Here is a 12,569-nt window from a genome sequence, read left to right as displayed (position 1 = left end):
AGAAGTACCACCCAAAGAAACTCTGGTAATCCCCTTGATGAGATAAGAATCAAGGAAGATTTGAGCATCACTGTAGAACCGATCGAACTTATAGATCAAGAAGTCAAACGTATGATCAAGACGTATTCTGATAAGCGAATGGTTCCCTGAATGCCATGAGAGGAGCTGAAGTCACTTAGTAGTGTGATGATCCAAGAGGACGGAAGTATCTGTATTCTCCTTTCAATCCATGAGTCGCATCTAAATTTTGAATTTCGGGACGAAATTCTCTCTAACGGGGGGATAATGTAACACCCCGTAAATTTATTCCATCGCTTTTAACCGGATTCCGTTAGTTAAGCCGTGTCGTCCCAAATTTTTCCGTTAACTTTGATTTAATTTAATTTATTTTATTTTGACTTATATTAAGTTAAATAAGTTTCGGGATATATTTTAAATTCATTAAAATATTTTTTATTTTCATTTAGAAAATATTTAGTTTCATTTAAATCGTAAATGCGGCAACTTTGTCGGGTGCGACCAAAAGCATCATATATCGTCGGTATCGGGTAGAATTCCTCCGTGTCCTAAACTTTGAGCATATATAGAGTTGAGAGAGCCTCATTTGAATCTTTTACACACTCTCTCTCTACTCTCTCTCTAACTTTCTCTCTCTAGAACTCGAAATCAAGCCAAAACATCCAAATCAAGCTCCAAATCTCTATGGTAACTACACTAGCCTTTAGTTTAGCATTTTTGGCATTCAAATTCATGAAATATATGAGGATTTGGAACCATGAACATGTGTTCATGGCGCTAGGACCTCCTTAGGCCGTAAACACATAAAATGTGGGGTTTTTGGCCTTAAAACCCTTTCAAACTCCATTTAGAGCCTAGATATGCCTAAAAAACTTGCATGCATGGAATTATAATACCTTAAACTCATGATTTAGGGCATGAACATGAGCTTATGGCCCAAGCACATGCTTGGACCGTAAACACCTATTCTTAGGGAGTAAACTTAATTTTTGGTGTTAGGTTGTCCCTAAACACCCCAACAAGCTTCCATGAGTGTATAGAACCCTAAAATCCTTCAAAGAAATGCATCAAAACTTGTTCAAGGGGGCAAGCTTGATTTTACGGCCCAAGAACATTCTTGGACGGTGAACTCACCTCCTTAGACCTTAAACTCACTTTTGTGTGTTAAGATGCTACTTAAACACACCATAAGCCTTAGAAATGAGTCTAGAAATAACCTTAATCAAGTAAAGGACCTTGAATCATGCCAACACTATCCCCATTGGATGTTTATGGCCATAAACCTCCCAAGAACATCTTCTTAGGCCGTAAACTCCATTATATGGTCCATATGTGAGTTTAATCCATTCCGATACCCTAGTTTTGATCCTAGCTAATCTTCCCAAGTAAGGTAAGGCCATTTAGCATCATGGAACACCCCACCCATGAGTTTACAGCCGTAAACCCTCTTGTAAGCTTACTCTTGGGGAGTAAACTCCATATCCAAGCTTCACATGTGCTTAAATGCCACTCGGGTCATTCCAAACACTTGTAATGGAGTGTTTCCGCAACTAGAAGTGTTTTTCCCTAACTAATAGATAATTCTAGTCCTAATTAGATACAAATGTTTATCTTTTCATTATACATAGGAACCTCGTGCGTTTGCAAGCCCCGAACCAATGTTTAACATCTTAAATCGTCACGTTTCTCGACTGGTGAGCTCATACCCCTACGCTTTTTCCGTGTTTTTCAATGTTTTCAGGGGGGGAATACAAGCAAACTATAACTGTTTTCAAAACATAACGTTGATGTGTTTCAAATAATATCTGGCAAAATTTATAAATACCATTACCCCTTATGTATTATGCTGAGCATAAGGGATGATTTATCAACTACAACTAAATGAAGTTTTGTTAAGAAAATAACCAAACTAATCAAATTATTATGGGAATAATTTGGGGTTCTTTAGTTCTCGTTTTATCATGTACTGGCTTGTGAGTTCATGTACTAAAGTTTAGTAACCGTGTAAATAGTTTAGTACTAGCTTGTGAGTTTGTCACTTCCCTTTATGGATGATCGGTATATCCTCCCCGGAAGTGTAACCAGAGTCTCCTGGAGGGAGAGCGAGGAATTTGTGAATAGATCTATTCGGGACTGACAATCCCACACCTTAATTGCTAGCTACAATTAGGCGGGCACGCCTGGGGTGACAAATTTTGGATATCATTCGACGTCTGACAAGCGTCAAGGAGGTCTCTTTGTTGTATCAGCTTGGTTACCCAACTCACAATACGTATTAATATAACTTTATTCACGGTATCGCTTTGGGTTTGATTTGACTTTGTTTCGATTCCATATCTACTTTCTATCTATAGTTTCCATGTCCGGTACGGGATGATAGTCCCATGGTTTCCATTCTATCGATTATATATATATATATATATATATATATATATATATATATATATATATATATATATATTCTGCGAGATGGTAGTCCCATGGTCTTTAACTTATATCTAGTACGGGATAGTAATCATATGATTTCAACCTATATCATGTACGGGATGGTAGTCCCATGGTTTTGAAACTATATCTAATACGGGATGATAATCCCATGGTTTTGAGCCTATATCTAGTACGAGACGGTAGTCCCATGGTTTCCAAATCTATATCTCCATGAATATTAAACTATATTGTATCTAATACGAGACGGTAGTCCCATGGTTTTCAATCCATGTTTCCATGAATATCAAACTATATCGTATCTAGTACGGGACGGTAGTCCCATGGTTTACAAATTATATTTTCATGTATATCAAACTGTCTTGTACTTAGTACGGGATGTGAGTCCCACGGTTTTCAAACTATTCTCTATCTATAGATCGTACATCTCAAACTAATTCATATCTAGTTCGGGATAGAAATCCCATGATCCTCAATATATATAGTTTTATGTATTAAACTATACTTTGTAATATTCAACCAGTCTTACATTTACGAAAATATGGGATTTTCCTGGGGTAAAATACAACGCATAAACGAATTGGTAACAAGTGATAACTAAACCAACTTTACATAAGAAAATATGGGATTTTCTTGGATAACAACCTCTTTGGTAAACCAACTTTACATAAGAAAATATGGGATTTTCTTAGATAACAACCTCTTTGGTAAACTAAAGGAAACTGGTACATTTTCAGAAACAAACATCTTATGAACTCACCAGCTTTATGCTGATTTTCAAATTGCTTGTATTCTCAGGTCAGCGATAGACAGGTACCCAACAATCCTTTTGGAGAAGACGGAGCGTACTGAAGACCTCGTCTTTACTTTTGTTAATATGATGCATATGTATAACTTTACTTTTGAAACAAATGTAAATTCTATATGTAATGTAATGGTTGTTTACTTTACTTACTATGTGCATTGGATTTGATACTTAACGTGGAGTCCGCCCCGGAAATGTTTCCGCCTTTGGTTTTCGGGGTGTGACAATTATCTCTCTGGTGATCTCTGGGATGGTGATAGTGTTGTCGGGTACTTGCCCTTTAACTGACCGTGTGTTGGTCATCTCAGCCCAACATAGAGGTGGTTTGCACTTGCATCCTATATGGGGAGGTGAATGGATGGCCATGGATAATGAAGATTGTGTACTTGACGCCCTAAAACTAGTGTTTGTAGACCATAAATTGAACACTATTGTCAACAAAGTTAAGGTTGTGTGTGGTGTAGTTGGCCTTACAATTCTTAGGTTATCTTGGGAGTCTCTTACTATGGGATTCTGAGCTAGTGGGATGTCGAACTTTTCTTGTTTCTTAAAGTTGGTTGAATAAGTCTTTGATTCGGTATAAGGGATATAGATTCTTGAGGATGGTTTGTTTGAATCTTAGTAGTCAGTGGTTCTATGGACACTTAGCCTATCCTCTTTATGAGTCAGATGGGTGTTCTATGAGGTCCATGTCTTCGTATGATAATTCCCATATTTATTAGATCGTTCCATCAATTGGACATTTTCTGTGTTTATGTTGGTGCTAAGTGGCCTTGGGTATTTGGCTATGGTAATGGCCCCAAGAGTTGAGTCGATTCTGAACTCAACTTGGCACATAGGTGATATTTCCAAAAGGACTTCTGGGAACTACTTCAAAAGTGTGGTACCTCCTACATCGATACTTCTGAGTCTAGATGCATAGGGTGTTTAGAAGGTTTGTGGCAGAATTATCATTATAGATAACACGGGTTTCATTATTTAGTGAGCTAGGCCGAACGGCTTCTTGTAACATATCATATGGATTCGGCAAGGATTTATCTAAAACATGAAATGGCCACGTTTGAAGTTTCCTATTGTTACTGATACTGGGTCTTCTTGGAAGGAATGTCTTCTTAGAGTTTACAGTGCATCCTAGGGGTGTATCGATGGTGGTCTTAGTTTTTCGCATAATTATCTCTGCCGGATATATTATCATGAATGTTTGAGGATTTCGATTTAGCATGAAATTATACTTTGTGACTTTTGAGTTTCCTTTTTGTGTCTCTATTTCAAAAGTACGCATGTATATGAGTTTCTTAGGAAGTAGTGTACTGGTAATCACAGTAGGGTCGTTCGTTGTATCCTCGTGTTCCATGCTTCCGATGTCTTTGCCACTTTTTTCTTAATCTTTCAACACTCCCTGTTTAAATGTCTGGCATTCAATATTCGTAGCAAGCCTGACTCCTCATATCATTAGCGGTTTGGGTGGCCTGTCGGGTTGGTACTTTACAATAACGAGTGTTTTGTCCTTTTCTGTTGCATTTCTTGCAGTGTAACTTTCGGTAGGATCCTTGGTGATGGAAGATTCACTTATGACATTTAGGTAATTTTCCAACATATGGTGTTTCAATGTGGAGGTAGTAGGGTTAGTGGGGGTATGGACTACTACAACTTGTTGCCTTTCTGTAGGTATTTGAGTCCAAGTGCCCCCTTTTCCGTTCCAGGGCTTCTGTTCCATGTTCTTGGATTTGTGGTTTGGAGTGTCTTTCTAGGCAACCACTCATTGGTGCCCTTGGTTGTTACTATGATTGGAATTTTAGACACCGATTCCATTTTCATATATGCTGATGGTGTTGAGTTGTGCCATGACGGCTGTCACTGCGACTTGAAAGTAGCGGTGTCTATTTGCAGGATTGGTGTTTTGCTGGTTGGTCGCTTGTTGCCATGTGAAGGCATGATTCAGTTGCATGGCAATAAACGAGCTCATAAGTAACCTTGTTTGTTTCTATTTTTATCTCATCTATATATATTTATGTATGCCCACATATAAGTCACTTGTTTTGTTGTGCGATTCTTAATGTTTCAATCTACATTCATTTGATGTATTTATGGTAACAAGTAGTAGTAGGTAGTGGACGATCGTTATGCTTAACAAAAATGAATATAGATATCAATATAATTAGTTGATTCGGATTACATGGGTTCTTGGAGGGCATACATCTCTTGACTTACTAATACTAGTTGTAATGAAATACATAATAAACCTAGGATATAATGTGAGTAGTGTAGTGACTCTTATATGACGAAATGGCGCACAAGGTGCTCAGCCATTTCCCTCATTTCACATGTAGCCTCTTCTGCTCTCTGTTTTGATAAGGTTGCCCTAGCCTGAACTGCAATGAGTTGTTGTCTTATGGTGGCCACTTCCTCCTCTAAGGAGCATAGACGGTCGGTAAGGTCCTCTTGTCATGCATGCTGGTTGGCTATTTCTCCTGAATGGTGAGGCTCACTAAGGATCTCAATAGTGCCTTCATCCTCATCTGACTCCACATCAGAATCCTCCCCCGCGTAGTCCGTCTCTTGGTACTCCTCAGGACCCACTTCTGGGTTTTCCTCATGAACCTCTTCCGACTCCTCCTCGATCCATTCGTTAGCTACTACAGCATGGTAGTAGGGGTTTTTGTGGTAAAATTTAGCCATGTTGCTTGTGCGAGAATAGAGATATGATAAACATGTAGAATATTTAAGTGCGGGGGTTTTATGGCATCCTAAAATACACCTATAGTTTTTTAAAATTTATCTTCGATTCTAATATTACTTTGTAAGTACAGTTGGAAAGTTTTAGACTTGTTGCAACACCACTATCATTCCCAAACATGTGTTGCACATATGTCAAATAAATATAGTTGATCAGGCTATATTTATCCCATATATGATTACATAACTATCTAGTTTTGTTGGGTCAAAAATATGATTTATACTTTTCTTTTCTAGGAAATTGTATTTTTATGTAATGTTTATGAGTTTACGGTCAAATGGTCTGTTTATGGCCGTAAACAGGTTGTAGGTCGTAAATCCATTTACGACCGTAAACCCATTAGGCTCATATTCTCCAAGTATAAATATATGTGCAAGGTGTGAGGAGTAGATTGATGAACATAAGAGAATAGGGAGCTTAAATGTATCTAAGTGTGTGTGAATCTTGTATCCAGATCTTCATTCATATCAATACATACAAGATTCATCATTTTCTTCTTCTTTTCCTTCTCTTCTATTTGATCTGACATCATATGTTTGATTGGGATTCCACACCATCAAACGGATCTGATTGGTACACAAGCAGATTGGGGACTTACAATTAGTATCAGAGCTTGGATTGTATCAATGAATTTTGTCAGATCTAGAGCATATTTGATCTTATTTTTAAAAGATTTATGTGTTTTTGGATAGATTTCTAAAAAATAAGGGGGGTTTTTTATTTGCGTTTTTCATACAAACGAGTTTTGGATCGAGTTTTGGAGCAAATATGGTGAAAAACATTGTTTTTTGAACGGTTTACGGCCATTGAAGGTTTCTTGTGAAAACCCAAAATTTCCATTATGTACAACCTTTCAGTACAATAGAAGCAAAAAAAAAAGTTGCTGTAAAGTTTCAAACTTTTTGGAACAAGTTTGAGTAATTTTAGGATTTACACTTCAGGTGATAGCAGGAGAGAGGATGCCATATGGTTATTGTGCTACACTGTTATTCCAATACTCTAAGAAATTAGGGTTTACTGCCTAAATAAAATATTTTCTGCCAAGAACCCTAAAATTGGGAGTATATATATATAAATATATATATATATATATATATATATATATATATATATATATATATATATATATATATATATATATATATATATATATATATATATATATATATATATATATATATATATATGAGTGTTAGTCATTATTTACACCTTTTCCAAAAAGTTCAAGATCTAAACCCGTTTCTCTCTCAAGTATCATCCAAAAAGTTTTTCGAGATCCTCGATCTAATAAGAGTTTCTAGCCTTCTTAAGTTATTATATGGCTTAATCTAGTGTTTTAACACACTTCTAACTGTGAAATCATTCCAAAAGGGTTAATCTTCAATTTACACCAAGAACACACACTTGTGTTCTTGGCCTTTTGGACCTTTTTGAGCTTCTAACTTGTAAGTGCTTCTATCCTAGAGTCTTACAAGCTTTGTTACACTTCTATACCTTAATAAATCATCCAAGAACACCAAGATCAAAGGTGTTTACGGTCCAAGAACACATTGGATTGTAAACCCTATTTAGGGTGCCAATGTGTGCCCTAGATTATCACATGCCTTGGTAACTAGTTTAGACCCCTTCCTTGATGTTTTTAGCAAATAAAAACCAACAAAATGACCCGTTTATATCTGTTTACGGTTTGGGGATCCACCAAAACCGTAAACACCCCAAAGATGTCTAAAGATGGCCCATGTTCCTTCCTTATGCCTTGAATCAAGCCTAGACTTTTCCATGAAGTGTATGGGACTTGCTAACATCAAAATACCTTATTCCATAGGATTTTACGGCAGAAAACTCATGGAGAAATGGTCAATGGGCTGTAAACTCCATCAAGGAGTGTATTGATGCCACAAAACATTTCCTAAGGCTTAAACAGGAAGTAGGAGTGCTTGGAATGGCCTAGAAGACTTAAAACCATCAAATGGTCAAAAGATTATGAGCTTAAACTCAAGGGTTTACGACCATAAACTCAAGGGGTGATGGTCTTTAGGGAGTAAACTTATTTTAGGGGTTCCCTTGAACCCTAAGCTCAATACCTTTGTCCTACAACACTTAGATGCACTCCTTAGCACTTATAACACTGATATAAAGTGTTTAACATGTCTTAGGATGTCTTAACCTTGTTATTTAGTTTTTTTAAAGGCTAATTGGTTACATATGTGATATTATATGTTGAATAGGATCATAGAGTGTGTACAAGTCTTCACTTGACACCTAACATCCTATACAGTCCGTTCAACCCAACCACTTACTACAGGCGAGTTCATACCCCTTAGTCTATCTTTTAAGTGTTTTTAAATGCTTTTATGGTGGGGATACAAGTTGAATCATGTTAGTTATTATATCAATCACATGTGATTGATAACTAGCATGCAAATAGATTTACTACACTTTTAGCGGTTTTACCAAACAAATTACTTTAAATGACTTTCCAAAACATTTTTACTAGTTTACAACTCTTTATCAAACTGTCTTACATACTAAATGTTTCATTTCAAAACTCTGTTACGATTGTGTTTCCAAAACAAAGGATTCATTATACTTTAAACTATTCTTATCAAATAAATTGTTTTCTAACTGTTTTACAAACTGAAATCAAGTCACCTTTTCTTAGTTCTTAAACTCTTCAAAGGTTTTACAAAACTTCTTTTATACTTTTATGTTGTCAATTGCATTCCTAGATATGTATAGTTAAGTAATGTTTGAATGACTTAGGAAGGCTAACCCGCCTTATTTCCTTTTCCCCATTGGGATGTGGTCTTGTAGGAAATCGGGTATCTATCCGAAGGTCGTTTAACTATTAGTTATATATCATGTGTACATATATAGTCATAAAGTTCATCTAGTCAATTCAATATCCTTGGGTAGCAAGGGTATACTTCCATGTTCATACGTACAAGTTATATTACTAGTAAGCTACAATAGGCGTAGTTTAGGGTTTTACTAATACTAATACTAGAACAATGAATCATACAAAGAGTCAGTTCATGCATGAGTCAATACTTACTAGATAGAGAGAACACACAATAGAACTAGTACACACAGAACATTACAATACTTGCTAGATAGAGAGAACACAAAATACAGCTAGTACACACAGAACATTACAATACTTGCTAGATAGAGAGAACACACAATACAGCTATACACACAGAACATTACAATACCTGCTAGATAGAGAAAACACACAATACAACTGGTACACACAGAACATTACAATACTTGCTAGATAGAGAGAACACACAATACAGCTAGTACACACAATACATTACAATACTATACAGAAAGAAAATACAGGCTAGATAGGGAGAGAACATACAATACAACTAGCATACATTACATATACATTACATTCAGTTATGTGAGCCATTAAACGGGTCATGGCACTACCTTCCATGACCGTTTTTGTATCCAGAATCTCCTTAATTGGGGAGCGTATGAGTTTGCGTATAGATCTATACTGGATTGAGTATCCTACACCTTGTTGCTCGCTACAGTGGGACTTGCAAGTCTACGGGTGCGAAATGTCATTTCTTACGGCGCCTTACATAGTCGTGTTACTATTGAGTCGGTAGCAGCATACAGGCCGATCACATGTTACTTTAATTTTCATTTGGTTTAAGGTAGTTAGTACAACAGTAATCACTTATAATAAAACTACAATACTTTATTGTTTCCCCATTACATTCACTTCGTGAACATTCACACGATGCACGGTAATGTAAATACTATATTTTGATTAATGATAGTTAGATTTGGAAAAATACTCACTCTTACAATAGACTCAGTTAGATACTAGATGCCTTGGTAGAAGGCTACTTTCAGTAGGAAGCATAGGGTTTTCTAGGTTATTCAAAACTTTTACATACTCATACTTACAAATACATTCTTACAAATACATTATTACAAATACAGACACTAAAATACTTATAATCTCACCAACTTTAAAGCTGATACTCTCTTCAAAATAACTTGTATCCTCAGCTCAACAGTAGACAGGTACCGATGCAAGGCTTATAGAAGATGGAGTTCGTTCAAGACTCATCTTTCATTTTGATTCATACTTTAGTGTCTATTAAACATGTCAGAACACTTGTATTAAAATTATATAAAAAATTACAATGGATGATGTTGTTGCTTGTTTACTACTATTCATTGTTGTGATACCTTACATGACGTCCTCTGCCACAGAACGTTTCTGCCGTTCTCGGTTTGTTTCTGCCGTTCTCGGTTTTGGGGTGTGACAGTTCATAGCTATAAACAGTTTTCGGCTAGGGTTTCTCGGCGGCGGCGACTAGGGTTTCGGAGTTTACGGCCTCAGAGTTCACAGCCTCAGGTTCATGGTCCGAGTTTGCGGCCTCGGGGTTTGCGGCCGGTCTTCGCACCTTGCATCGCTTCGCAACAGCAGACTTGCCTTCGCATATAAAAAATAGGAAGCGCATTTGGAGGTGCTGGGGTTCGAACTCTGGACCTCCGGTTAATCAGCAAGGTGCCTAACCACTTGATCTACCTTGCCACATGCTACTTCCCTTCCGTTTTTAATTGAAAAACTCTCATTTCCGAACCTAGTTTCGAAAATTTGTCACTTTTAACCCCAACATTAAATTTCTCTTAGTTTTAAATTCCTTTTTCATCCAAAATAAAATAAATAAATAAATAAATAATAATAATAATAATATTAATAATAATAATAATAATAATAATAATAATAATAATAATAATAATAATAAAATATTAATAACAAAATAATAGTTTTTAATCTTTGACTTTTAAAGTTTGACCTTTGACCTTAAACTTTGACTTTCTGATTTAGCTTTTAAATTTTCAAAATTAGGTTTTCGGTTTGACTTTTAAGTTTGACATTTGAATTTGACTTTTGAGGTTTATAGTCAAAGGACATTTTTAAATTTTAGTTTGTCGTTTAAGTTTTATTTTAGCTTCGAGTTGTGTTTTTAATGACTTTTGAGGTTAACAAGGGAATTTAAGACATGAAAGAGAATCGTCATGAGATGTTAAAACAAAGTTCCAACATGTTCAATTACATTCTCGTAGAAACCACGGAGGCTCAGCTGCAGCGATTTACCACACTCACTACTGAGATGAATATAGTTGGGATCTTGTTGACCAATTATGAGATAAACAAAAAGCTACTGAATTCACTTTCGAAATCGTGGGATATGAAAGTAGATGTCATTAAGAAGACAAAAGATCTCAATCGTCTTAGTATTGTTGATGTAATTGAAAGGCTTGATGCTTTGAAATGTGGAAAAACAATGAGTTCTGAAAACACTCTGATCAATGAAGTTTAATGCTCTCAATCATGTGAAGCTACGATTAAACTTCTTCGTGAATATAATGATTTGCTAAAAAGGGAACTCGAGGAACTAAAAATACGAAGGATATCAACTCAGTAAAGTACAGAAACCCCTGAATGTTGAATTAGAAGCGAAAACCAAAGACTTTAGGAAGCTTCAGGAAAAGTATAGCAACAAGTGTGAAAATTATGACTATATTAAGATACTACTTGCTGCTGTAACTAAAGAACTTGACACTTTGAAAATTAAGTGTGGAATAACAGATGCTAGTTTCAAAAATTATACTGCGTCAAGTCAGACAGCGAGTCCTTATTTGAAACCCAATTAAAATTTAAAAATAATCAAAACAAGGGTCTAGGGTATGATAGTGTTCCTCCACCTTTCAATCATAACTACACATCCATCCCTATGACACAGGAAGAAATTGACAGGGAGGCACATCTTCAATATGGAAAACCAGTTGGATTTGTGTTAGGAGTTATTCTGGTTGAAAATACTAATGTTTCTACTTCATGTGCATGTAAAGTAGTAGAAGACGAGACCAAGGAGAACACTACTGAACAAACCAATGACTCCTTGAACTCAAAATTTGTTTCTTTGAATTCTGTTACTCCTAACAAAGCTATCGTTGAGAACTACAGGCCACCAATTCCAGCGCAACAAAGTGCTTGTTGCAAGTGTGCATGTCGGATCAATAAGAGACAAGGCATGGATACGCCACCAGGGGCAGGACGAAATAACTTCACAATGAAGAAAAAGACTCATTTTCACTGTGGAACACCTGGACACATTGCCAGAAATTGTCCTAATCGCACATATCCTCCCTTATATGCACAAGGCTGGCAGAACACGCAAAGAGGGAGATTTTCCAAAAGAAACCCCTCAAGGTCACGTTCAGACAATGGTGATTGGAATGCACATAAGGCCAAGAATCTGAATCCCAAAGGCAAGAAGGGAATGTCAGCCAAGAAGCCCAATCCAAGAGATGCTCCAGTGAAACAAAGACTGGTTAGGTCAAAGTCATCTCAACGGACGACATCAAGATCAAAAGCAAGTATTGAGCCACCCATCAGATCGAAAAAGAAATGGGTTAAACCCAACTATGGTAGGGGACATCTCTCAACTATACAATAATCAGAGCTTTGTCCGAGAGTATGTGTCCTTCACAGGAATGGAAAGAAAGGAGGAAAGGAAGAGATCA

This window comes from Lactuca saligna, chromosome 3 (assembly GCF_052625555.1).
Source record: "Lactuca saligna cultivar CGN05327 chromosome 3, ASM5262555v1, whole genome shotgun sequence".
Classification (NCBI taxonomy): Eukaryota; Viridiplantae; Streptophyta; class Magnoliopsida; order Asterales; family Asteraceae; genus Lactuca; species Lactuca saligna.
This window is presented reverse-complemented; position numbering follows the sequence as displayed.